Below are 25,435 nucleotides of genomic sequence, written 5' to 3'. Positions count from 1 at the left end.
GCAAGTATCCATTTTAATTTAATGTTCATGATGTCACTGTGACAACTGTTGATAGACGTAGCTGGTCAATTCGCTCTGGCTATCTCCTCAGAGCACTCTTGTCTGAGCAATTGTTGCCAGCAGCACAGTTGCAGTCACCAATGCTCTGGATATCATAAAAACAGCCTAACCAGCTCTGCTAGGGTGAATAAAATGGCCATAGTGAGCTGTTCTCTCATTTGTGTCTGACCAACTTTAGCCAGTTTGCTTGGGTGCTTGACTGCTGTTGTTAGTACAGAATGCTCAGATCAACCCTTAAAGAGATGGGTGGGGCTAAAGCTTAAGAGGGTATGAACAAGGCTGAATGGGTGTAGACAAACAAGAGCTCTCCAGTAGGTGTACCAAAATATTCAAAGGCCATTTTCTCAAAATTGAGGTTACAAATGTATGAACTTTCAAAGCAGAATTACTTTCCCATTATTCCTCCACTGTGGTGTATGATATACTATTTTCTACCTCTGAGTCTACTTTTATCCAAATTCAAAAAACACCATTTCAAAATTTGCTACATAAGACCAAATCGAGCCCATCGGTCACATTTTTCAATTCACACAGGAAATACATTTTACTGTTGTCATGCCTTAAAGTAAATGAAGTAAATAAAATAAGAAAACAGAAGGGAGTGAGAGCATCGGAAATTAAAGTACTGTGTGCTTACAATTTCAACGTCTTTGCCTGTATAACATTTGATCTCTCCCAGTCTTTTTTCACATATGGCCGATTTCAATTCATCCCACCTACTCAGGCCTTTATAGCCTGTCAGCTGGGGAGCATTATAAAATAATTGTCCAGATCATAGCAATCATCATGTTGTCCTATTCACTTGTCAGTTCGTCACTTAAACAAATAGATCACGGCTACAGCCTACCAATTAATGGGGTGTCGTTTAAGCTCCATAGCCGATCCTCATTAAAGTGTTATTCATTAAGACAGATCGCCTGAGTGGTGCTGTGATTGTCTTTTCAATCAACACAATCTCACACTCAATTCGTGCAAATATGTACAAAAATCATTTCAGCAGATGTCGTGCGATTTTGTGTGGTTTAATTCATGCGAAAAAAATGTGATTTATTTAATAGGAAAAGACACCCATTTTGTGGTCAAACTTCGGGACAATTTTTGAAAGGTATTGGAGCCATGCATTTTGGGCAATTGTGTTCTACACTGCTTTTTTTGTGTCACACTTTTATTTATATGTTAAAAAAAACATGTTGACAACCCAACATTGTTAACCAACGTAGCCTTACCTTTTTGTTTTTATTAATGCCAATGCTGTTTTTTATGTTTGTTTTTGATTAATACTTTGGGATGATGGTGCTATTTCTGATTGTATGAGGGTGGCCAGGTTGGAGTAAAAATCTGTACTTGTCTGTTTTTTTTGCTTTCGATTAAAGGGTTTTTATTGGGAAATGTGGATACATTTTCATGATGGGAAATTAATTCATCAATAAATGTGGAGAGGCCTGAAAGAAAAATCTGTTTGGTTTACATTCCCTTGGTGCAACTGCATGGTATTTGCAACTATAACCAGGCTGTACTATGATCAATTTAGCAAGTAGATGTAAAATAATGATTTATGTTGGCTTACACGTATGGCACCTCCAAGGCCATTTCATTATGATTATTATAGTTGTGCCAATCATGTTATAAACTTATGCTATTGCAAAAAGGCATATGCTGGCATTGTAGAACTACTGCCTCTGCCCAGGGAACTACTTGGCTGTCACGACTTCTGCCGAAGTTGGTGCCTCTCCTTGTTCGGGCAGCGTTTGGTGGTCGTCGTCACTGGCTTTCTAGCTGCCACCGATCCATGTTCCTGTTTTCCATTTGTTATGACTTGTGTATACACCTGGTTCCCATTAAGTTATGATTATTTCCCTATTTAACCCTCTGGTTCCCATTATGTTTTGTGCGTGAATATTCCTGGATTGTGTTAGTCGTGTGTGTTAGGGTTGTTTATCCCTACGTGGATTATTTTGGCAGATTTATTTTCAGAGTAAAGTACGTTATTTTACTCAGTTCTGTGTCCTGCACTTGACTCCGGGCCTCACCTCTCCACAACTGACATATTACAAAATCACGCACCATAATATGGAGTCAGCAGGTGCACCCAGTCCTCCGGTACCAGTTGAGGAACGCATCCATTAGCACGAGACAATGATCCAACATCTTGGCACAACCATGGGACCACGTGCTGTTAAACATGGAGGTGGTCCACAACCCCATCAACTTCACTCCAACCAACACCACAACCCACACCGCTGACAACCCCTCCGTCACCTGGACCCAGTGGGATTCTGCTCTCTCTCCCAAACACGTATGATGGGACGGCTGCCCGGGTGCCAGGGGTTCCTGCTCCAGTTGGAGCTCTACCTGGCGACTGTCCACCCGGCTCCCTCGGGATACAAGAGCGTGTCCGCCCTCATCTCCTGTCAGTCGGGGCAAGCCCTTGAGTGGACCAACGCTGTATGGGCAAGTATAGATGCAGCCCCGGTCCACTATGAGGATTTCACCCGCGGCTTCCGGGTGGTCTTCGTTCATCTACCTGAGGGGAGAGCGGTGGGGGAACGCTTGTTCCATCTCAGACAGGGGATGAGGAGCGCACAGGGATTCAGGACCCTGGCTGCCAGCGTGGGATGGAATGAGAGGGTCCTGATTGACCATTACCGATGTAGTCTACTTGAGGACATTCGTCGGGAGATGGCCTGCAGGGACACCACCCTTACCCTCGACCAGCTGGTGGATTTATCTATCCGGCTGGATAACCTGTTGGCCACCCGCGGACGTCCAGATTGGGGTCCGTTTCATTCCATTGCCCAGCACCTCCGATTCTACACCTATGGAGCTCGGAGGTGCTGCTCTAAGGGTGACCGGAGGGGGCGCTGTTGCCTGCACTACTTGTGGCCGCAGAGGACACACTGCTGGTCAGTGCTGGAGAGGTTCTCCAGGAAGTCGAGACGGCAGGCAAGGCACTGGTGGATCATCCCAGGTGAGTATGCACCCAACTCACCCAGAACTTCCTGTTGCGCACATGTATATATCTATAGAATTTCCAGAGTTTTCCCCCGCATTCCCAGCATAAGGCGCTAGTAGATTCAGGTGCAGCTGGGAACTTAATTGACCGTTTGTTTGCTTGTAGATTAGAAATCCCTATTGTTCCTGTTGATGTACCCTTCCCTGTGCATTCCTTAGATAGTCGTTGGGTCTAATTAGTGAGGTCACAGCTCCACTATGTATGATAACACAGGAAGGTCATGAGGAGATAATTAGTCTCTTCCTGATCGATTATCCTGCATTTCCTGTGGTGTTGGGGTTTCCCTGGTTGGACCATCATGACGCCACTATTTCGTGGCAACAGAGGGCTCTCAAGGGATGGTCACGTCAGTGTTCAGGGAGGTATATAGGTGTATCCATAGGTGCAACTATGGTGGAGAGTCCAAACCAGGTCTCCACCATGCACATCCCCCCCTAAATATGCCAATTTGGCTTTCACCTTCTGTTAAAAGGTGACTCAACTACCACCCCATCGACGGTGGGATTGTGCGATAAATCTCCTGGTAGACGCAGCACTTCCCAGGAGTTACGTGTATCCTCTGTCACAGGAAGAGACGGCGGCTATGGAAACATATGTCACCGAATCTCTGGGGCAGGGATACATTCGGCCTTCCAGTTCACCTGTCTCCTCGAGTAACCTTTTTGTGAAGAAGGATGGAGGTTTACGCCCGTGCATTGACTATAGAGGTTTAAATCAGATCACGGTGAAGTATAGTTACCCTTTGCCTCTCATAGCCAGTGTGACCGAGTCATTGCATGGGGCGTGCTTCTTCACCAAATTAGATCTCAGCAGTGCTTACAACCTGGTGCGTATCTGGGAAAGGGATGAGTGGAAGATAGCATTTAGTACCACCTCTGGGCACTATGAGTACCTCGTCATGCCGTACGGGTTGATGAATGCTCCATCGGTCTTCCAATCCTTTGTAGACAAGATTTTCAGGGACCTGCACGGGTAGGGTGTAGTGAAGTATATAGATTACATTCTTATATAATCCGCTACACGTGAGCATGTGTCTTTAGTGTGCAAGGTGCTTGACCTGTACATTAACGTTGAGAAATCTCTATTCTTCCAACAGTCCATCTCCTTCCCTAGGATACCTTCTGTCCGAGTCATGGGTGGAGATGGAGAATGACTGCATTTCAGCCATGCGTAATTGGCAGTCTCCAACCACGGTAAAGGAGGTGCAGCAGTTCTTAGGGTTTGCCAACTACTACCGGAGGTTTATCCAGGGCTTTGGTCAGGTAGTGGCTCCCATTACATCTTTGCTGAAGTGGTGGACCGGTGCGACTGCAGTGGTCAGCTGGGGTGGACAGGGCTTTTGGTCACCTGAAGGCTCTGTTTACCTCGGCTCTCGTGTTGGCTCATCCTGATCCCTCCTTAGCGTTCATAATAGGAGGTGGACGCTTCCGAGGCTTGGATAGGAACTATGCTGTCTCAGTGCTCGGGTACGCCACAAAACCTCCGCCCCTGTGAGTTCTTTTTGAAGAAGCTATGACGTGGGGGACCGGGAGCTGTTGGCTGTTGTAGGGGGGGGCTCTAAGAGGTTTTAATTAACACTTTTTCGGGATAGGTGTCCCTTCCACGGGACAATTGAGCTAACATGGCTAATGCGATTAGCCTAAGGTTGTAAGTATCAAGACATTTCCCAGGACATAGACATATCTGATATTGGCAGAAAGATTAAATGCTTGTTAATCTAACTTCACTGTCCAATTTACAGTAGCTATTAGTGAAAAATACCTTGAGGATTGATTATAAAAAACTTTGCCATGTTTCTGTCGATATTATGGATATAATTTGGAATTTGTCTGCGTTGTCGTGATCGCTATTTCCGGTGTATTCCTAGGCATAACGCATCAAACTAACGGAGGTATTTGGATATAAAAAATATCTTTATGGAACAAAAGGAACATTTGCTGTCTAACTGGGAGTCTCGTGAGTGAAAACATCCGAAGCTCATCAAAGGTAAACGATTAATTTGATTGCTTTTCGGATTTTCGTAACCAAGTTACCTGCCGCTAGGTGTACGTAATGTTTTGTTAGTATATCGATAAACTTAAGCAAACGCTTGTATTGTTTTCACTGTAAAGCATCATTTCAAAATCTGAGACGTCAGGGTGATTAACCTCTTAAGCACACCCGACACGCAGGCGTGCCATCTAGCCATCTGGAAATGCAAATGCAAATGCGCTACGCTAAATGCTAATAGCACTCGTTAAAACTCAAACGTTCATTAAAACACACATGCCGGGTACTGAATTAAAGCTACACTCGTTGTGAATCCAGCCAATGAGTCAGATTTTTTAAATGCTTTTCGGCGAAAGCATGAGAAGCTATTATCTGATAACATGCAACACCCCGAAATACCTGAAGGGGACGTAAACAAAATAATTAGCATAGCCGGCGCTACACAAAACGCAGAAATAAAATATAAAACATTCATTACCTTCGACGAGCTTCTTTGTTGGCACTCCTAGATGTCCCATAAACATCACTATTGGGTATTTTTTTTCGATTAAATCGGTCCATATATACCCTAAATATTGATCTATGAAAAGTGTGTGATCCAGGAAAAAACAGCGTTTTAAAAAGCAAAGTCATTTTTTTTATTAAAAAAGTTGACGATAAACTTTCACAAAACACTTCCAAATACTTTTGTAATCCAACTTTAGGTATTAGTAAATGTTAATAATCTATCAAATTGATCACGGGGCGATGTGTATTGAATAGCTCCACATCTTCAAATCATGTTCGGAAAATTTCTCCTCCAAAACATCCTGTCGGAGACTGGAAGCAATGGGCTCTCTCTTACTCGTTTGACCAAGAAACAAAGCCCAGGCAATTTACAAGACTGGCGACATTGTGTGGAAGCTGTAGGACTTGCAATCTCAGCCCCATGTAATTTGCTTCTCCATAGACAATACATGCAAGTGGCGCATGGATATTTTTCCCCGTTTTCGGTGATCAGTTTTTCTTGCGCTTTTTGATGAAAGACACGTTATGTTATAGTCACAGCCGTGATTTAACCAGTTTTAGAAACGTCAGAGTGTTTTCTATCCACACATACTAATCATATGCATATACTATATTCCTGGCATGAGTAGCAGGACGCTGAAATGTTGCGCGATTTTTAACCTCTTGCTCCTACCTGGCACGCAGGCGTCCCATCTAGAGATCTGGAAATGCAAATGCGCTACGCTAAATGCTAATAGTACTAGTTAAAACTCAAACGTTCATTAAAATACACATGCAGGGTATTGAATTAAAGCTACACTCGTTGTGAATCCAGGCAACAAGTCAGATTTTTAAAATGCTTTTCGGCGAAAGCATGAGAAGCTATTATCTGATAGCATGTAACACCCCAAAAGACCCGCAGGGGACGTAAACAAAATAATTAGCATAGTCGGCGCTACACAAACCGCACAAATAAAATATAAAACATTCATTACCTTTGACCATCTTCTTTGTTGGCACTCCTAGATGTCCCATAATCACCATTGGGTCTTTTTTTCCGATTAAATCGGTCCATATATAGCCTAGATTTTGATCTATGAAGACTGTGTGATAAACGAAAAAAATAGCGTCTTATAATGTAACGTCATTTTTTAAAATTAAAAAAGTCGATGATAAACTTTCACAAAACACTTCAAAATACTTTTGTAATGCAACTTTAGGTATTAGTAAACGTTAATAAGCGATCAAATTAATCACGAGACGAAGTGTTTTCTATAGGGGTCCGTCTGGAAATAATGTCCGTGTATTTCTCAACCAAAATATCCGGTCGGAGACCTGAAGAAAAAGCCTGTCTCTTGTTCGTTTGACCAAGAAACAAAGAATTGGCAAATGACAAGAGTGTTGACATCATTTGGAAGCTGTAGGTACTGCAACGTCAGCCCCATTTAATGTCGTTCGCCCATAACAATGGGTTGAAGTGGCGGATGGATATATTTTTCCACTTTCAGTGATCAGATTTTCCTGCACTTTTCGATGAAACGCACGTTCTGTTATAGTCACAGCCGTGATTTAACCAGTTTTATAAACGTCTGAGTGTTTTCTATCCACACATACTAATCATATGCATATACTATATTCCTGGCCTGAGTAACAGGGCGCTGAAATGTTGCGCGATTTTTAACAGAATGTTCGAAAAAGTAGGGGGTAGGAGTAACAGGTTAATTAACAGAATGTTCGAAAAAGTAAGGGGTAACCTTATTAAGAGGATTTATAACACAATATATCTGGTTTAGATAAAACAATGGAAAAATCCAAACGTTTTTTATTTTTGTATCATTTACATTTAAGTCATTTAGCAGACGCTCTTATCCAGAGCGACTTACATCATCTTTAAAACAAACAAGATAAAACAAACATTCAGATAGGATGATGGGGACAATTTCAGTGAAAAATATAAGAGGGCAACAGTACTTGTGCAAAGTTTCAGAATTATAACTTCCAAAATGAGTGTGCTACATGACATGTATCATGAAGTCACCCAGGTGTCCCACACAAGTAGCCCAAATGTACCCAAGTGGCCAAATTGGTGAAGGTATACATTTTGAAAAAATAACTATATACAAAATACCAAAATGGTATTCTAACAAACCCCCCCCAAAAAAACATTTTTTGAGAAAAAAATGGGAGAAAAAAATTGGGAGAAAAGATATAATTATTGATAAAAAAAATAGATATATACATTTACAAAATAACATGGGTAACTATTTAAACACTTTCAATATTTGGAAGACCCTCAGTCCTCTATCAAATCAAATATATTGATATAGCCCCAGCCTAAAACCCCAAACAGCAAGCAATGCAGGTGTAGAAGCACAGTGGCTAGGAAAAACTCCATAGAAAGGCAAAAACCTAGGAAGAAACCTAGAGAGGAACCAAGTTATGAGGGGTGGCCAGTCCTCTTCTGGCTGTGCCGGGTGGAGATCAGTGGTTGTAGAGGGTGCAACAGGACAGCACCTCAAGAGTAAAAATGAACAGTTTAGTGTTCCATAGCTGCAGGCAGAACAGTTGAAACTGGAACAGGAGCAAGGCCAGGTGGACTGGGGACAGCAAGGAGTCATCATGCCAGGTAGTCCTGACACATGGTGCTAGGGCTCAGGTCCTCCGAGAGAGAGAAAGAGAGAATTAGAGAGAGCATACTTAAATTCACACAGGACACCGGATAAGACTCCCATTCGGAGTCAGTGTCACTGTGAAAGACAAAGTTCAGTTAGAATAGTTTCACATATGAGCCGGGACACAGTACAGTACAGGGAACATAAGGTTGAATATATTATTATGACCTGCTAGATCTACTCTCTTTTATATTATGACATTTTGTGATTATGTTACGCCTGTGCTGGTTAAAATTGTTGTTTTTTATGGGGCTCTATGCTCAGATAATAACATCGTAGTCTTTCGCAGTAAATCCTTTTTTAAATCTGACAATGCAGTTGGATGAAAGATTCAAGATTCTAGGCTTTCGATACATGTGAGACACTTGTATTGTCATGAATGTTTAATATGACTATTTATGTAGCGATCACCGTATGTTGTGGAATTTCAGCCCGCTAGCGGGTTCCGTGCGCAGAGAGGTTAACAGTTGCAAAACAAAACTATCCTTTTTTTTAGGAAGAAAACCATTCAATTGAGTCTCTGTTGAATCAACACAATGTTCTGATCCTGTTCTGAGCTATTAAGATGGATGTAGGATTCTCCACGGCCTAGAATTGAGGCCTTTCCCAGTCATTAATGATTAAGCTAGGCTATTTAGGGGTTATACAGTGCATTCGGAAAGTATTCTGACCCCTTCCCTTTTTCCACATTTTGTTAAGTTACAGCCTTATTATAGAATTGATTACATTTATCCCCCACCCCTCATCAATCTACACAAAATACCCTATAATGACAAAGTTAAAACAGGTTCATAAAAATGGTTGGAAATGTGTATATAAAATAAATGAAATATCACATTTACATATGTTTTCAGACTCTTTACTCAGTACCTCTTTGAAGCACCATTGGCAGGATTTACAGCCTCAAGTTTTCTTGGGTATGAAGCTACAAGCTTGGCACACCTGTATTTGGGGAGTTTTTCCCCATCCTTTTAAGATCCTCTCAAGCTCTATCAGGTTGGGTAGGGAGCGTTGCTGCACAGCTATTTTCAAGTCTCTACAAAGTTGTTAGATTGGGTTCATTCCGAGACAGGTTCTGAAGCCACTGGTGCGACTTTGTGCTTAATTAAGTATCCGCCCCAAGTGTTTCAATTTTTGCTTAAAATGACATACCCAAATCTAACTGCCTCTAGCTCAGGACCTGAAGCAAGGATATGCAAAACCTTGAAAGGATTTGAAAGGAAACACTAACAAAATAGATCTGGTAAATATAATACAAAGAAAAAACAAACCGCTCTTCTGTACCATCATCTTTGAAATGCGAGAGAAAGGACAGAATGTATTATTCCAGCCCATGTACAATTTAGATTTGGCCACTCGATGGCAGCAGTGTATTTGCAAAGTTTTAGACTGATCCAATGAACCATCACATTACTGTTCAAAATGTTGTATCAAGACTGCCCAAATGTGCCTAATTTGTTTATTAAGGTTGTTGTGCTGATGGAATGTGATCCATCACCCCAGTCTGAAGTCCTGAGCGCACTGGAGCAGGATTTCATGTATCTCTCTATACTTTGCTCCGTTCATCTTTCCCTTGATCCCGACTAGTCTCCCAGTCCTTGCCGCTGAAAAACATTGCCACAGCATGATGCTGCCACAACCATGCTTCACTGTAGGGATAGTTTTGGCAGGTGTTGAGTGGTGGCTGGTGCCTGGTTTCCTCCTGACATGGCGCTTGGCATTCAGGCCGACGAGTTCAATCTTGGTTTCTTCAAAACCAGAGAATCTTGTTTTTCATGGTAAGAGAGTCCTTTAGGTGCATTTTGACAAACTGCAAGTGGGCTGTCATCTGGTTTTTACTGAGGAGTGGCTTCCAGCTGGCCACTCTACCATAAAGGTCTGATTGGTGGAGTGCTGCAGATATGTTTGTCCTTCTGCAACGTTCTCCCATCTCCACAGAGGAACTTTAGAGCTCTGTTAAAATGACCATCAGGTTCTTGGTCACCTCCCTGAAATACACCTGTACATCTAATGTCCCACAGATGACAGTGCAGGTCAGAGCAAAAACCAAGCCATGGGGTCAAAGGAATTGTCCGTAGAATTCTGAGACAGGATTGTGTCGAGGCACAGATCTGGAGAAGGGTAACAAAACATGTATGCAGTATTGGTTTACCATTTATGCAATACAGGTTTACCATTGTATGGGTCGGAAATGTACCAAAGAAAAGTCCTGTCTGTTAGTAGTAATACACTTCCTGAGAACTTGCTTACACATGTTGTTTCAGTAATTTTATCAGAGTTCACTTTGAGTTTAACATGGGTTTGATCCATCTAATGTTGAGAGGAAAAGAAGAAAGAATGAAGCGAAAAAATGGAGAGAAATTAGATGACTATGACAGGGATTTTACCAGTTATTTTTGATGAATAAGTCATAACTTTCTCACAGTGACGTTCTCGCTCACAAATATCAATACATAAAACAACTGGCAAAAGTGAGTGCACATCGTAATGAACGTGTCAATTATCTAATTACTCCAGTGCGTTTTACCGCTCCTCCGTTCTCTCCACTGGCTTCCAGTTGAAGCTCGCATCCGCTACAAGACCATGGTGCTTGCCTACGGAGCTGTGAGGGGAACGGCACCTCAGTACCTCCAGGCTCTGATCAGGCCCTACACCCAAACAAGGGCACTGCGTTCATCCACCTCTGGCCTGCTCGCCTCCCTACCACTGAGGAAGTACAGCTCCCGCTCAGCCCAGTCAAAACTGTTCGCTGCCCTGGCCCCCCAATGGTGGAACAAACTCCCTCACGACGCCAGGACAGCGGAGTCAATCACCACCTTCCGGAGACACCTGAAACCCCACCTCTTTAAGGAATACCTAGGATAGGATAAGTAATCCCTCTCACCCCCCCCTTAAGTTTTAGATGCACTATTGTAAAGTGACTGTTCCACTGGATGTCATAAGGTGAATGCACCAATTTGTAAGTCACTCTGGATAAGAGCGTCTGCTAAATGACTTAAATGTAAAATGTAAATGTAATATCATAGCAAGTAGCGAAATTACATTAATCGATTTCAGAATATAAAAGAGTGCCATTTTAACGTTATACTAGAATCATATCTGTATGAAGAATATTGACTGAGAGAAGAATCATTACTATTAATGAAGTTAGCATTTTGAAATGGCTGTAAAAGCCAATTTGGCAGAAAGCCTCTGCAGTGATGTGTAGGAGGACAAGCACATTAAATATAACAATTTGTATTAGTCTCATGGTAATTCATTGTTTTCTGTCTTCACTCAGGAGATTCCAACTCTGTGTTTTCATCTATGGCAAACCGTAGATATATGAAACATAATGCACAGATCTAATCTTTAGGATAAGCTTGTTCTAATGCATAATTACCAGGAGTACCTTTGATCCCGCTGCTCTGATCCGTTGTTGATGAATGTGTAGAGAGTACACATTGGATTCTAATTCGAACTAAGAATATGTCCCCTCCAGTCTGACTGTGAACAGCAGTCGTTCTTAATAAAGTACAGTATATCAGATGAATGTAGCCCCACATTCTCTCTGTACAATTGGTTAGGGTACAAATCTGTCGTTCTGCCCCTGAACCGGCAGTTAACCCACTGTTCCTAGGCCGCCATTGAAAATAAGAATTTGTTCTTAACTGACTTGCCTAGTTAAATAAAAGGTAAAAAAAATTAAAATAAAGCAAAATATCATGATGTACGAGACTTTATTTAACCTTCGAGTTATGCTTGGCTTTTCAACTGCTCGACTAATACAAATATATCCTGGATAGAAAAATAGGAGTAGAGAGAGAAAGAGAGAGAAGAGATGGGTGACAGAGTTGGAGGGAGCTGAAAAGAGTCTGAGCGAGGGAGAAAGAAATGGAGTAGATAGACTGCCTGATTGGAAAATAGATTGGTGACAAAATGTCACATCTTGGAGCTAAGATTAGGTATCCATCCGTCTTCAATGAAATATGCAAATAGACACTGACTACCGACTGGGGCATATTACTAAATGGATGGATGTGTGTGAATTATATGAAACAATGACAGGTACTTTGGATCCAGAAATGTGCTCCCCATTCCCACTGTAGGTCCAACTCTACATGACTTAAGGGTTACTCAGTGGCGATTTTAGAATGTACATTTTGGTGGGGCAAACTTCCAAAATTTTGTTAGATGCATGCCAGCAAAGACATTACACAACATTAAACAATCCATTAATTCCACTATAACGGTGACAAACGGACAAACTATTAGGGCCTAAATAAAGCAGTCCCAACAGCTTACCACTGCTACACCTGGCTATCAGCGGCGCCTTGTCTGGCAACGAAACAGTTAATTCAGCCTAAATTACTGTCTTTAAAAAACATAGCTGATATGGCCGACTTGCTTAAACAAATGTGGTTTCTACTGACAATTGAGATGTACACACTATGGCATAAGGGGACAACAAGAGGATAATAGGAAATCCATAATTTAAATTAAGACATTAAACCTCACTAGCGTCCCACCTGGCCAACATCCAGTGAAATTGCAGAGTGCCAAATTAAAAAACAGAAATATTCATAAAACGTACAAGTATTATACACCGGTTTAAAGATTGACTTCTTGTTAATCCAACTACGGTGTCAGATTTCAAAAAGGCTTTATGATTATCTGAGAACAGCGCCCAGCAGACAAATCATTAAACAGTTACCAGCCAAGTAGAGGAGTTACACAAGTCAGAAATAGCGATAGAATTAATCACTTACCTTTGATGATCTTCATATGGTTGCACTCACAAGACTCCCATTTACTTAATAAATGGTTGTTTTGTTCAATAATGTCCCTGTTTATATCCCCAAAACGTGTTGTTTGCGCATTTTGTTCAGTAATCCACAGGCTCAAACGCAGTCACAACAGGCAGAGAGAAAATCAAAATAGTATCCATAAAGTTCATAGAAGCGTCAAACTATGTTTATAATCAATCATCAGGTTGTTTTTAGCCTAATTTAAAAAAATATATATTTCAACCAGACAACAACGTCATCAATATAAAAGGTAAACAAGAAAGGCGCACTCTGTCGTGCGCATGAAAAATCTCTGGGACACTGCAGTGTCCAATCATTCAGAGTGGTCTTATCCACTTAAGCCTAGGGCTTACTTTTTCTAACATTCTGTTAAAAATCGTGCAACATTTCAGCGTCCTGCTACTCATGCCAGGAATAGAGTATATGCATATGATTAGTATGTGTGGATAGAAAACACTCTGACATTTCTAAAACTGGTTAAATCACGGCTGTGACTATAACAGAACGTGTGTTTCGTCGAAAAGCCCAAGGAAAACTAATCACCAAAAAGTGGAAAAAATATCAATGCGCCACTTACATGTATTGTCTATGGCACAGCAAAATACATGGCTCCGAGATTACAAGTCCTACAGCTTCCACACGATGTCACCAGTCTTGGCAATTGCCTGGGGGTTGTTTCTTGGTCAAATGAAGAAGAGAGACCCCATACCATCCGTTGTACGACAGGATGTTTTGGAAGAGATATTTCCGACCATGGTTTGAAGACGTGGAGCTATTGAATACACATCGCCCCGTGATCAATTTGATAGATTATTAACGTTTACTAATACCTAAAGTTGGATTACAAAAGCATTTTGAAGTGTTTTGTGAAATTTTATAGGCAACTTTTTTAATAAAAAAAAATGACATTGCGTTTTGAAACTGTGTTTTTTTCTGGATCACACAGTTTTCATAGATGGATATTTTCGGTATATATGGACCGATTTAATCGAAAAAAAATACCCAATAGTGATGTTTATGGGACATATAGGAGTGCCAACAAAGAAGCTCGTCAAAGGTAATGAATGTTTTATATTTTATTTCTGCGTTTTGTGTAGCGTCGGCTATGCTAATTATTTTGTTTAAGTCCCCTTCAGGTATTTCGGGGTGTTGCATGCTATCAGATAATAGCTTCTCATGCTTTCGCCGAAAAGCATTTAAAAAATCTGACTCATTGGCTGGATTCACAACGAGTGTAGCTTTAATTCAGTACCCGGCATGTGTGTTTTAATGAACGTTTGAGTTTTAATGAGTGCTATTAGCATTTGGTGTAAGGCATTTGCATTTCCAGATGGCTGGGTGGGACGCAGACGTCTCAGGGGACGTTAAGAGGGTTCTTAACTTGCCTAGTTAAATAAAGGTAAAATAAATAAAAGGTAAAAAATGGTTGTGTATAACAGAACTTATATGGCAGGCAAAAACCTGAGAAAAATCCACCCAGGAAGTGGAAAATCTGAGGTTTGTAGTTTTGACTCTTGTCCTATAGAATACACAGTGTCTATGGGGTCATGTTGCACTTCCTAAGGCTTCCACTAGATGTCAGCAGTCTTTAGAACCTTGTTTGATGCTTCTACTGTGAGGTGGGGGCAAATGAGAGGGGAATGAGTCAGAGGTCTGCCAGCAGCCACGAGCTCAGTCTCGCGTGTTCACGTGAGAGCGACCTGCATTCCATTGAAGACAAAGGAATTCTCCGGTTGGAACATTATTGAAGATTTATGTTAAAAACATCCTAAAGATTGATTCTATACATAGTTTGACATGTTTCTACGCACTGTAACGGAACTTTTGGACTTTGTCTGCTCGTGCGTCATGAAGCTGGATTACTGGGCTGAACGTGCTAACAACGAGGATTTTGGACATAAATGATGGACATTATCAAACAAAACAAACATTTGTAGTGGAACTGGGATTCCTGGGAGTGCATTCTGATGAAGTTCAAAGGTAAGTGAACATTTATAATGCTATTTCTGACTTCTGTTGACTCAAACATGGCAGATATCAATTTGACTTGATTTGTCGTCTGAGCGCCGTATTCATGGTTTGTTTGTTTTAAATCTGACACAGCGGTTGCATTAAGGAGAAGTATATATTTAATTCTGTAAATAACACTTGTATCATTTATCAATGTTTATTATGAGTATTTCTGTAAATTGATGTGGCTCTCTGCAAAATCACCAGATGTTTTGGAACTACTGAATCTAACGTGCCTATGTAAACTCTGATTTACTTTACCGACCCAAACATACATGTATTATGTAACATGAAGTCCTATGAGTGTCATCTGATGAAGAGCAAAGGTTAGTGATTAATTTGATCTACATTTCCACTTTTTGTGACTCCTCTCTTTGACTGGAAAAATGGTTGTGTTTTTCTGTGATATGGCTCTGACCTTACAATCATTCGGTTTGCTTTTGTCGTAAAGCCTTTTTGAAATCGGACACTGGCTGGATTTACAACAAGTGTATCTTTAAAATGGTGTATAATACATGTATGTTTGAGGTATTTTAATTATGTGATTTCTGTTTTGAATTTGGCACCCTGCAGTTTCACTGGCTGTTGACCGGTGGGACGCTACCGTACCACGTACCCTAGAGAGGTTAATCTCTCATTTTTCAGAATACAAGCCTGAAACAATTTATAAAGAATATTGCCATTGAGTGGAAGTCATAGGAAGTGCAATTTGAGTCCTAAGACAATATGGATACTGTAAGGGCATTCAATAGAAAACTACAAACATAAAAAATCACACTTCCTGGATGGATTTTTCTCAGGTTTTTGCCTTCCAAATCAGTTCTGTTATACCCACAGACAATATTTTAACAGTTTTGGAAACTTTAGAGTATTTTTTATTATATGCATATCCTAGCTTCTGGGCCTGAGGAGCAGGCAGTTTACTTTGGGCACGCTATAGGACTCTCAATCACGCCAGGTTGTGATACACCCTGAAATGTACATCAACAGAATTCAGATCATAGGCCATTCTCACCCCATTCTCCCTGTATACCACATCAAAACCGCAGGATAGATACAGGGTGCATATAAGGAGACATTGAAAGCTCTTACAATATTCAATGATGACATTTTTCTAAAACAGGCTATAAGCTAAATATGCACCACACTGTAAATTTACAGTATTATATTGGCACTACAGTGTCCAGTTTAATACTGTAATTTTGCTTTAAAGCAGTGAAGCTGTAATAGTTCAGTACTATTCTCCTTACTGTAAAACATATGACAGTATCCCTGCTGTAAACACACATACATATATATATATATATATACATACATATGAATTTATCATAAATTAACATGAATTTCACATTAATTGCACTTTAACCACAAAGAACATTGACAAATACTGGCCGATAATGTACTTCACCAGACACAAACCAAGACATCATTCATTCTTGAAAATACTCAACTATGTAAGAAAGAAAAAACATCTGAATATAGGAAAACAACTGTCGAGCAGGGAGAAATGTTAACAGGAACTGCTTGCCTGCCTGTCTTCGAGAGAGAAATGAGAGAGAGTGAGGGGCTGAGAGAGAGGGATGGATAGAGAGGAGTGAGCAGTGCTTGACTGGAGCCAGAGAGGCATGCTACCACAAGCCAACATAGGCTCCGGGATGGCGCTAGCAGAGCATCTGCTGACCCAACCAAGCAGGATTTCTGAGAGAATGAGAGATGCAAACAAGTCTCGAATACATCTTGGTGGCGTGCAGATTATCACCTGATCTGATCCTCCTTAGATTTGATACGTCAACTAGGACAAACATGGAATGGAAAGAATAGAAAGAGAGAGATTGCTATTACTCACTGGGTAAAAAGGCAGATGACAATTGACAAACAAAGTTTGTGTTCATCAGGTGTGTGTGTTTGTGTACTTACATGTTGGAGTTTTTCCACTTTAGGTCTGCGAGGAAGCGTGTAACATGTGGGTTAATTGTCAATGGCTTCCTCTGAATGACCTTTCCGGTCTTGCTGCACACTCCTTTCGCTGTGCATTTGGTTCCTTCAGGGTTTATTCAAAACTGGAACTTGCACAACCCAACATAGAATATATGAAATCAGTTGAAGCATTGAAAAAATAACAATAACAAATATCATTACAATGTAACTAACAGATGCTACATTTAACTGTTGGATCAATGAATGTGCAATGCTTACACCATATCAGCTCCAAGTTTGTAGAGGCCGACTCCTGGTATTCTACGTTAAAAACATAGAAAGTGCTGAAGAGCACAGAGAGTGCAGCAGCAAAGTTGGACTCACTGTTCAAAACACAGACCTCTCTCCCCTCAATTGACACCATCCATTTTGAGGAACCCAATAGACTATTTCCTGAAATACACAAAGTAATAGTATTAGTGCATACATACTACATATCTATAAATAGGTACCACAAAACTATATATTTCTGTTCCACCTTAAATCAAATAATTGTATTACCAAGAATAATCAGCCTTGGTGTGTCTGGCAAAGGAATTAGTCCCTGACATCAACTCGAGTTGCAGTGACCTAACATTACAAAAAATACATTTAAAAAAAAGATTCAAATCATGTGTAATAAATAGTACAGTATAAACACCATTAATGATACATAAACTTTACAAGTATAAAAACACTATTCCTTGCATATGCCAAAGGGAAGAGAGATCCGTCCTTCTCTTTGAAGTGGGTCAACAACAAAAGAATGGCAGCAGTGGCTGTTAGATTTTCATTACCTCTGATGTAGCCATCAAACTGGATCTAACTCCTCGATTTCTCAGGAATGGCAGCAGGCAGGTGTGAGTGCAGCTGCACGCACAGTGAGGCGAAGACTTTTGGAGGATGGCCTGGTGTCAAGAAGGGCAGCAAAGAAGCCACTCCTCTCCAGGAAAAACATCAGGAACAGACTGATATTCTGCAAAATGTACAGGGATTGGACTGGGGTAAAGTCATTTTCTCTGATGAATCCCCTTTTCCGATTGTTTGGGGCATCCGGAAAAAAGCTTGTCCGGAGAAGACAAGGTGAGCATTACCATCAGTCCTGTGTCATGCCAACAGTAAAGCATCCTGAGACCATTCATGTGTGGGGTTGCCTCTCAGCCAAGGGAGTGGGATCACTCACAATTTTGCCTAAGAATACGGCCATGAATAAAGAATGGTGCCAACACATCCTCCGAGAGCAACTTCTCCCAACCATCGAGGAACAGTTCAGTGACAGAAAATGCCTTTTCCAGCATGATGGAGCACCTTGCAATAAGGCAAAAGTGATAACTAAGTGGCTCGGCGGAACAAAACATCGATATTTTGGGTCCATGGCCAGGAAACTCCCCAGACCTTAATCCCATTGAGAACTTGTGATCAATCCTCAAGAGGCGCGTGGACAAAAACAAAAACACAAATTCTGACAGACTCCAAGCATTGATTATGCAATTATGGGCTGCCATCAGTCAGGATGTGGCCCAGAAATTAATTGACAGCATGCAAGTACGGATTGCAGAGGTCTTGAAAACAAGGGTCAACACTGCAAATATTGACTCTTTGCATCAACTTCATGTAATTGTCCATAAAAGCCTTTAATACTTATGAAATGCTTGCAATTATCATTCAGTATTCCATAGTAACATCTGACAAGAATATCTAAAGACACTGAAGCAGCTAACTTTGCGAAAATTTATATTTGTGTCATTCTCAAAACTTTTGGCCACGACTGTATATTCCATGATACTTTTGGAAAAAAAACATGCAGTGCTTGATATTAACCTGTTTATCCACCTGTCCTTCAGACAAGGTGGTGACTGAAAATGTTGATGCACCCAACCACTTAACAAAATACAATGATTCCCATATCATTATTACAGAGAATCAGACAAATGATGCTACCCTTTGCTTATTGGCTACTTAGCTTACTCAAGCCTGTGTCAAAATACAACACTGCCCCTTGAAGACAAAAAAAGCACTGGCTTTTCAAATAAATGCCCATGTTTTGTGATCTTGTAGGAAGCAATCACTCCCACATTGTGGACTACAAATTATCTATAACTGGGCAAATATTTCACTAACCAGCAAAATATGTGCACACTACATGCAGCTCTCGCTTTGATCTCTAAACGAGCCCATCTACTCATGAGAACAGTTCAGTTAAAAGTAAAATGGCACAGATTCATATATGGCAATGGTCTATTTGTATATAATCTACTGCAGCTCTTTGGTTATGCCGCACTGGTGTAGAGTATGGGCTGAGTCCTGAGTGTCAATGCAATAGAATCGCACTCTAATGTGTTCTGCCGAAAACAAAATCTCTTGCGTAGCTCGTTTGTTTCAGTGTGTTGCATTGAAAGTGGCTAATTTTGCGATGATTCAATCACAATTGCCAGAGTAAAGGAAAACATTGATAGTGTTAACTGAAACTCTAGAAAGTTGAGTGAAGTTTAATCTCACGCTTCTCTTCGTGGTCTGATATTTATTCTGTGTGGGAGCTGCGCACCGTTGCAGCTTACAGGGATCACTTTATGTATTTGAACAGTGAAGAGTAGAGCTTTGGCTCTATACTCCAGCATCTTGGTTTTGACATCAGATGATGAATATGATGTGAAACTAGATGTTGCCTTTTATTTGAGGGTAAATATCGGGATGGTATGTTCCTACTCATTCACACATTGTTCAAAGGTAAGAAACAATAACAACAGCTGAAAATGCATATGATTTACTTAGTCCTATTCAATTTTCAATGAAATAGACTAAATAATAATGCATGGCAGGGCACTACAGTGTGACCATTTTGCTAAACACATTTTTATTTAGGTGCACCAGTGTGCCTAGAAAAATGTAATGGATTCTTAGATTTAACACTTCATTTGTCATTGTGTTCCTAAATTTGTGTGTGCTTACATTTTTCAACGTAGGCGCACATGTACTCCTTGTAAGGAAGGTCAGCATAGAGCCCTGCATGGCTGGCTACTGATGCCTGCATTATTTTCAGACGCAGAAAGGTATTTGATTGCCCCATATATTGTTTCACTTCCGAGAAGAATAAAACTTTTCTTCTCCTGACACTTATGCCACAACATTGTGCAATCAAAATTAACCAATAATCTTTCTTAATCTTTTCGCCAGATACACATGTTTGTCGAGGGACAGATCGTTAGAAAATACACCGACAAACAAACTATTTACAGATCAGAACAATTCAGCCTATCCATTCTTCCTTTTTCTTTACAAAAAAACTAAGATAAAACTGTCTGTAAGACTATGTTCTGCACTCCATCCCAGCACAAGAGAACAAATATACAATTTACAGAAACATTTTTTTACTTTCATCTATTTGTGTCATTGTATTACATATGCCTTGCTCCCTCATAGCAGAAACCATTTATTTTGAGGACAAACAAATTAACTGTTTATAGAACCTTTTTAACTTTGTGTGTGTGTGTGTACACTTTTAGAAAAGTGTACACTTTTAAAGTATTGAAGATGAAACGTGGCTGGGTCTTTGGTCTTGGCCATAGTGGAGTTTGGAGTGTGACTGTTTGAGGTTGTGGACAGTTGACTTTTACACTGATTACAAGTTCAAACAGTTGCCATTAATACAGGTAATACAGCTCCGGTGATGGCTCCGGTGATGGCTCTGGTGATATGTGAGGTGGATGCGGACATCGAGCGGGCGTTATGGTTGGAACAGTCGCCTTCACAGTGTCCTACCGGTCTCAGGTACGTGCCGCTTGGTGTCCGTGACCAAATAATTCGGTGGGCTCACACACTACCTTCTTCAGGTCATCCGGGGATTGCGAGGACAGTCTTAGGGGGAAATAATGGTGGCCCACCTTAGCCAAGAACGTGAGGCTATATGTCTCCTCCTGTTTGGTGTGCTCCCAGATTAAGACTCATAGGCACCCGCCTAGAGGGAAACTACACCAGTGGCCCTGGTCTCATCTGTCAATGGACTTTCTTACTGATCTTCCCCCATCTCAGGGGAACACTACCATTCTGGTCATTGTGGATCGGTTCTCTAATTCCTGCCCTCTCCTCCGATTGCCTGGTCTCCCTACGGCGCTACAGACTGCGTAGGCTCTATTTACCCGTAACTGATCGAGGTCCCCAGTTCACGTCCCGAGTTTGGAGGGCTTATATGGAACATCTGGGGGTCTCGGTCAGCCTGACCTCTGGTTATCACCCCGAGAGTAATGGGGAGGTGGAGAGAGTGAACCAGGAAGTGGGTAGGTTTCTGCGGTCATATTGCCAGGACTGGCCAGGAGAATGGGCGAGGTACGTCCCATGGACGGAGTTGGCCCAGAACTCACTCCGTCACTCCTCCACGAACATGTCGCCATTCCAATGCGTGCTGGCCTACCAGCCGGTCCTGGCTCTGTGGCATCAGAGTCAGAGCTCCTGCGGCATCAGAGCTCCTGCGGTGGAGGAGTGGGTGCAGCGCTCTAGGGAGCCCTGGAGGGCAGTCCAGGATGCTCTCAAGCAGGCCGGTGGACGGCAGAAGAAGAGCGCTGATCACCACCGCGGTGAGGCCCCTGTGTTCACACCAGGGGACAGGGTCTGGCTCTCAACCCGAAACCTGCCCCTCCACCTGCCCTGCCGGAAGCTGGGGCCGCAGTGTGTGGGGTCATTTAAAGTCCTGAGGAGGATAAATGAGGTGTGTTATAGATTACAGCTCCCCTCTTACTATTGCATTAACCCCTTTTTTCATGTGTCTCTCCTCAGGCCGGTGGTAGCTGTTACCCTACAAGAAGTTGAGGTGCCGGAGGTCCCTCCGCCCCCTCTTTACAAGGAAGCCCTTTACACACATGGAAGTGGTTCAAAGTGTTGAACACAGAATCAAACTTGATCACTTTAATTATGTCTTGGTCAGTAGAGGACAGCTCCTCAACACTATCTTGATAGTGTTCTCTTTGGGCCAAGCTTGTGAGGTGCTCTTTGAAAGGTCGGTCAACTATGCAGTATCGACAGAAATACTTACTACAGTTAAAGTTCTGTAAACCCACCAATACAGTGGAACCCAAGATTGTCTCCAACAATGGCGATCAATGACCTTTTAAGAGTTTCCCCATCCCCTGTCGCAACCTGAATCCTATGTGCAACTATTTCAGCACCGTTTCTCGTTGCTCTGAGACAAGCAAGACTACTTAATAAACATATACATTTGAAAACAGTTTTTTTTTACTAACCCTGCATTATAATTGTATAAAAGCCCCTTAGATATTAATTTAGAATCCTCTAATTTAATTAGATCTACGACTGTGCAAGGAACTTTTATGGTTCTGCCAGTATATTCATTTATAGATTCCAGTAAAGAAATGTGTACGTAGAGGGGTAACTTTCTTTGCCAGTTCTCTTACCATTTTGTGCAATTGTGTGATTAGCCTACCAGTTGTTGTAACTGTAAAGTTAATGTTGCTCTTCACCATCACAATATTTAAAACGTTGAAATGCATTCACAAATTAAATCGCTCTAGCCGACATGTTGCGGTTCATCTGATGAAGGATTGACTCGATCTGTAAGCACAGGATGATAGTAATTCGGGCAATAAGATACACTCACTACAAGAAAGGGAACACATACAATTGAAGTCGGAAGTTTACATACACTGTTGGAGTCATTTAAACTTTTTTTTCACTCCACAACTTTCTGGTTAACAAACTATAGTTTTGGCAAGTTTGTTAGGGCATCTAATTTGTGCATGACACAAGTAATTTTTCCAACTATTGTTTACAGACAATTCAATGTACCTGTATCAATTCCAGTGGGTCAGAAGTGTACCTACACTAAGTTGACTGTGCCATCAAACAGCTTGGATATTTCCAGGTATTTATGTCATGGCTTTAGAAGCTTCTGGTTAACTGATGGTGTACCTGTGGATGTATTTTTTTTTAAAATTATACCTTTATTTAACTAGGCAAGTCAGTTAAGAACAAATTCTTATTTTCAATGATGGCCTAGGAACAGTGGGTTAACTGCCTGTTCAGGAGCAGAACGACAGATTTGTACCTTGTCAGCTCAGGGGTTTGAACTTGCAACCTTCCGGGTTATTAGTCCAATGCTCTAACCACTAGGCTACCCTGCCACAAGGCATACCATCAAACTCAGTGCCTCTTTGCTTGACAACTTGGGAAAATCAAAAGGAAATCAGCCAAGACCGCAGAAACAAAATTGTAGACCACCACAAGCCTGGTTCATCCTTGGGAGCAATTTCCAAACGCTGAAGGTTCCACGTTCATCTGTATAAACAATTGTATGCAAGTATCAACACCATGGCACCACGCGACCGTCATACCGCCCAGGAATGAGACACATTCTGCCTCCTAGAGATTAATGTAATTTGGTGCGAAAAGTGCAAAACAAGCTCAGAACAACAGCAAAGGACCTTGTGAAGAAGCTGGAGGAAACAAAAGTATCTATATCCACAGTAAAACGAATCCTAGATCGTCGTAACCTGACAGGCCACTGCTCCAAAACTGCCATAAAAAAGCCAGACTACAGTCCTCTGGTCTGATGAAGCAAAAATCGAACTGTTTGACCATGTTTGGAGGGAAAAAAGGGGAGGCTTACAAACCAAAGATCACCATCACAACTGTAAAGCAAAATGGCTTAAGGACAACAAAGTCAAGGTATTGGAGTGGGCATCACAAAGCCCTGACCTCAATCCCATCGAAAATGTGTGGGCAGAACTGAAAAAGCATGTGCGAGCAAGGAGGCCTACAAACCTGACTCAGTTACACCAGCTCTGTCAGGAGGAATGGGCCAAAATTCACCCAATTTATTGTGGGAAGGTTGTGGAAGGCCACCTGTAACGTTTGACCCAAGTTAAACAATTTAAAGGCAATGCTACCAAATACTATTGAGTGTATGTAAACTTCTGAGCCACTGTGAATGTGATGAAAGAAATAAAAGCTGAAATAAATCACTCTACTATTATTCAGACATTTCACATTCTTAAAATAATGTGGTGATCCTAACCGACCTAAAAGAGTGATATTTTTTATTTTTTACTAGGATGCCAGGAATTGTGAAAAGTTGAGTTTAAATGTATTTGGCTAAGGTGTATGTAAACTTCCGACTTCAACTGTATATAAACGTAGAAAACGGTTGCAGGTCGGATAGACCACACTATCTACCCAGAGAGTTTTCATCTGTATTTTCCATAGCTGTTCTGCCAAAAGCAAACAGGAAAACGCTCAAACTTTATTTTAACAGGTAGGTCTTTAAAGTCATACACCCATCCATCCACGTAAGCTCAGCAAAAAAGGAAATGTCCTCTCACTGTCAACTGCGTTTATTTTCAGCAAACTTAACATGTATAAATATTTGTATGATCACAACAGACATAAACTGAACAAGTTCCACAGACATGTGACTAACATAAATGGAATAATGAGTCCCTGAACAAAGGGAGGGTCAAAATCAAAAGTAACAGTCAATATCTGGTGTGGCTGCATAAACCACTGCAGTACATCTCCTCCTCATGGACTGCACCAGAATTGCCAGTTCTTGCTGTGAGATGTTACCCCACTATTCTACCAAGGCACCTGCATATTCCTGGACATTGCTCGGGGGAATGGCCGTAGCCCTCACCTTCCAATACAACAGGTCCCAAACGTGCTCAATGGGATTGAGATCCGGGCTCTTCGCTGGCCATGGCAGAACACTGACATTCCTGTCTTGCAGGAAATCACACAAAAACGAGCAGTATGGCTGGTGTCATTGTCATGCTACATGGTCATGTCAGGATGAACCTGCAGGAAGGGTACCACATGAGGGAGGATGTCTTCCCTGTAACGCACAGCGTTGAGATTGCCTGCAATGATAACAAGCTCAGTCTGATGATACTGTGACACACCGCCCCAGACCAAGACTAACCCTCCAAAAATCGATCCCGCTCCAGAGTACAGGCCTTGGTGTAACGCTCATTCCTTCGACGATAAACACAAATCCGACCATCACCCCTGGTGAGACAAAACCGCGACTTGTCAGTGAGAGCACTTTTTGCCAGTCCTGTCTGGTCCAGCGACGGTGGGTTTGTACCCATAGGCGACGCTGTTGCCGGTGATGTCTGGATAGGACCTGCCTTTACAACAGGCCTACAAGCCCTCAGTCCAGCCTCTCTCAGCCTATTGCGGACAGTCTGAGCACTGATGGAGGGATTGTACGTTCCTGGAGTAGCTCGGGCAGTTGTTGCCATCCTGTACCTGTCCTGCAGGTGTGATGTTCGGATGTACCGATCCTGTGCAGGTTTTGTAACATGTAGTCTGCTACTGCGAGGACAATCAGTTCCCTGTAGTGCTGTCTTAGGCATCTCACAGTACGGACATCTGAGGTCCTCATGCCTCCTTGGAGCATGCCTAAGGCACATTCATGCAGATGAGCAGGGATCGTTGGCATCTTTCTTTTGGTGTTT

General features: G+C 41.7%; 1 long non-coding RNA gene across 1 annotated transcript in view; it reads left to right on the top strand.

Moving 5' to 3' along the window:
* The window catches only part of LOC124008079, a 40,675-nt gene extending 18,577 nt beyond the window's left edge, over positions 1-22,098 (top strand). The window contains exons 2-3 of the long non-coding RNA XR_006834049.1: positions 20,624-20,741; positions 21,744-22,098. This is a non-coding gene — a long non-coding RNA (uncharacterized LOC124008079). The remainder of the gene's footprint in view (positions 1-20,623; positions 20,742-21,743) is intronic.
* The last annotated feature ends 3,337 nt before the right edge of the window (positions 22,099-25,435 follow it).

Source organism: Oncorhynchus gorbuscha, linkage group LG21 (genome assembly GCF_021184085.1).
Source record: "Oncorhynchus gorbuscha isolate QuinsamMale2020 ecotype Even-year linkage group LG21, OgorEven_v1.0, whole genome shotgun sequence".
Lineage (NCBI taxonomy): Eukaryota > Metazoa > Chordata > Actinopteri > Salmoniformes > Salmonidae > Oncorhynchus > Oncorhynchus gorbuscha.
Note: the sequence above shows the minus strand (reverse complement) of the source record. Positions and strands in the feature narration are given on the sequence as shown.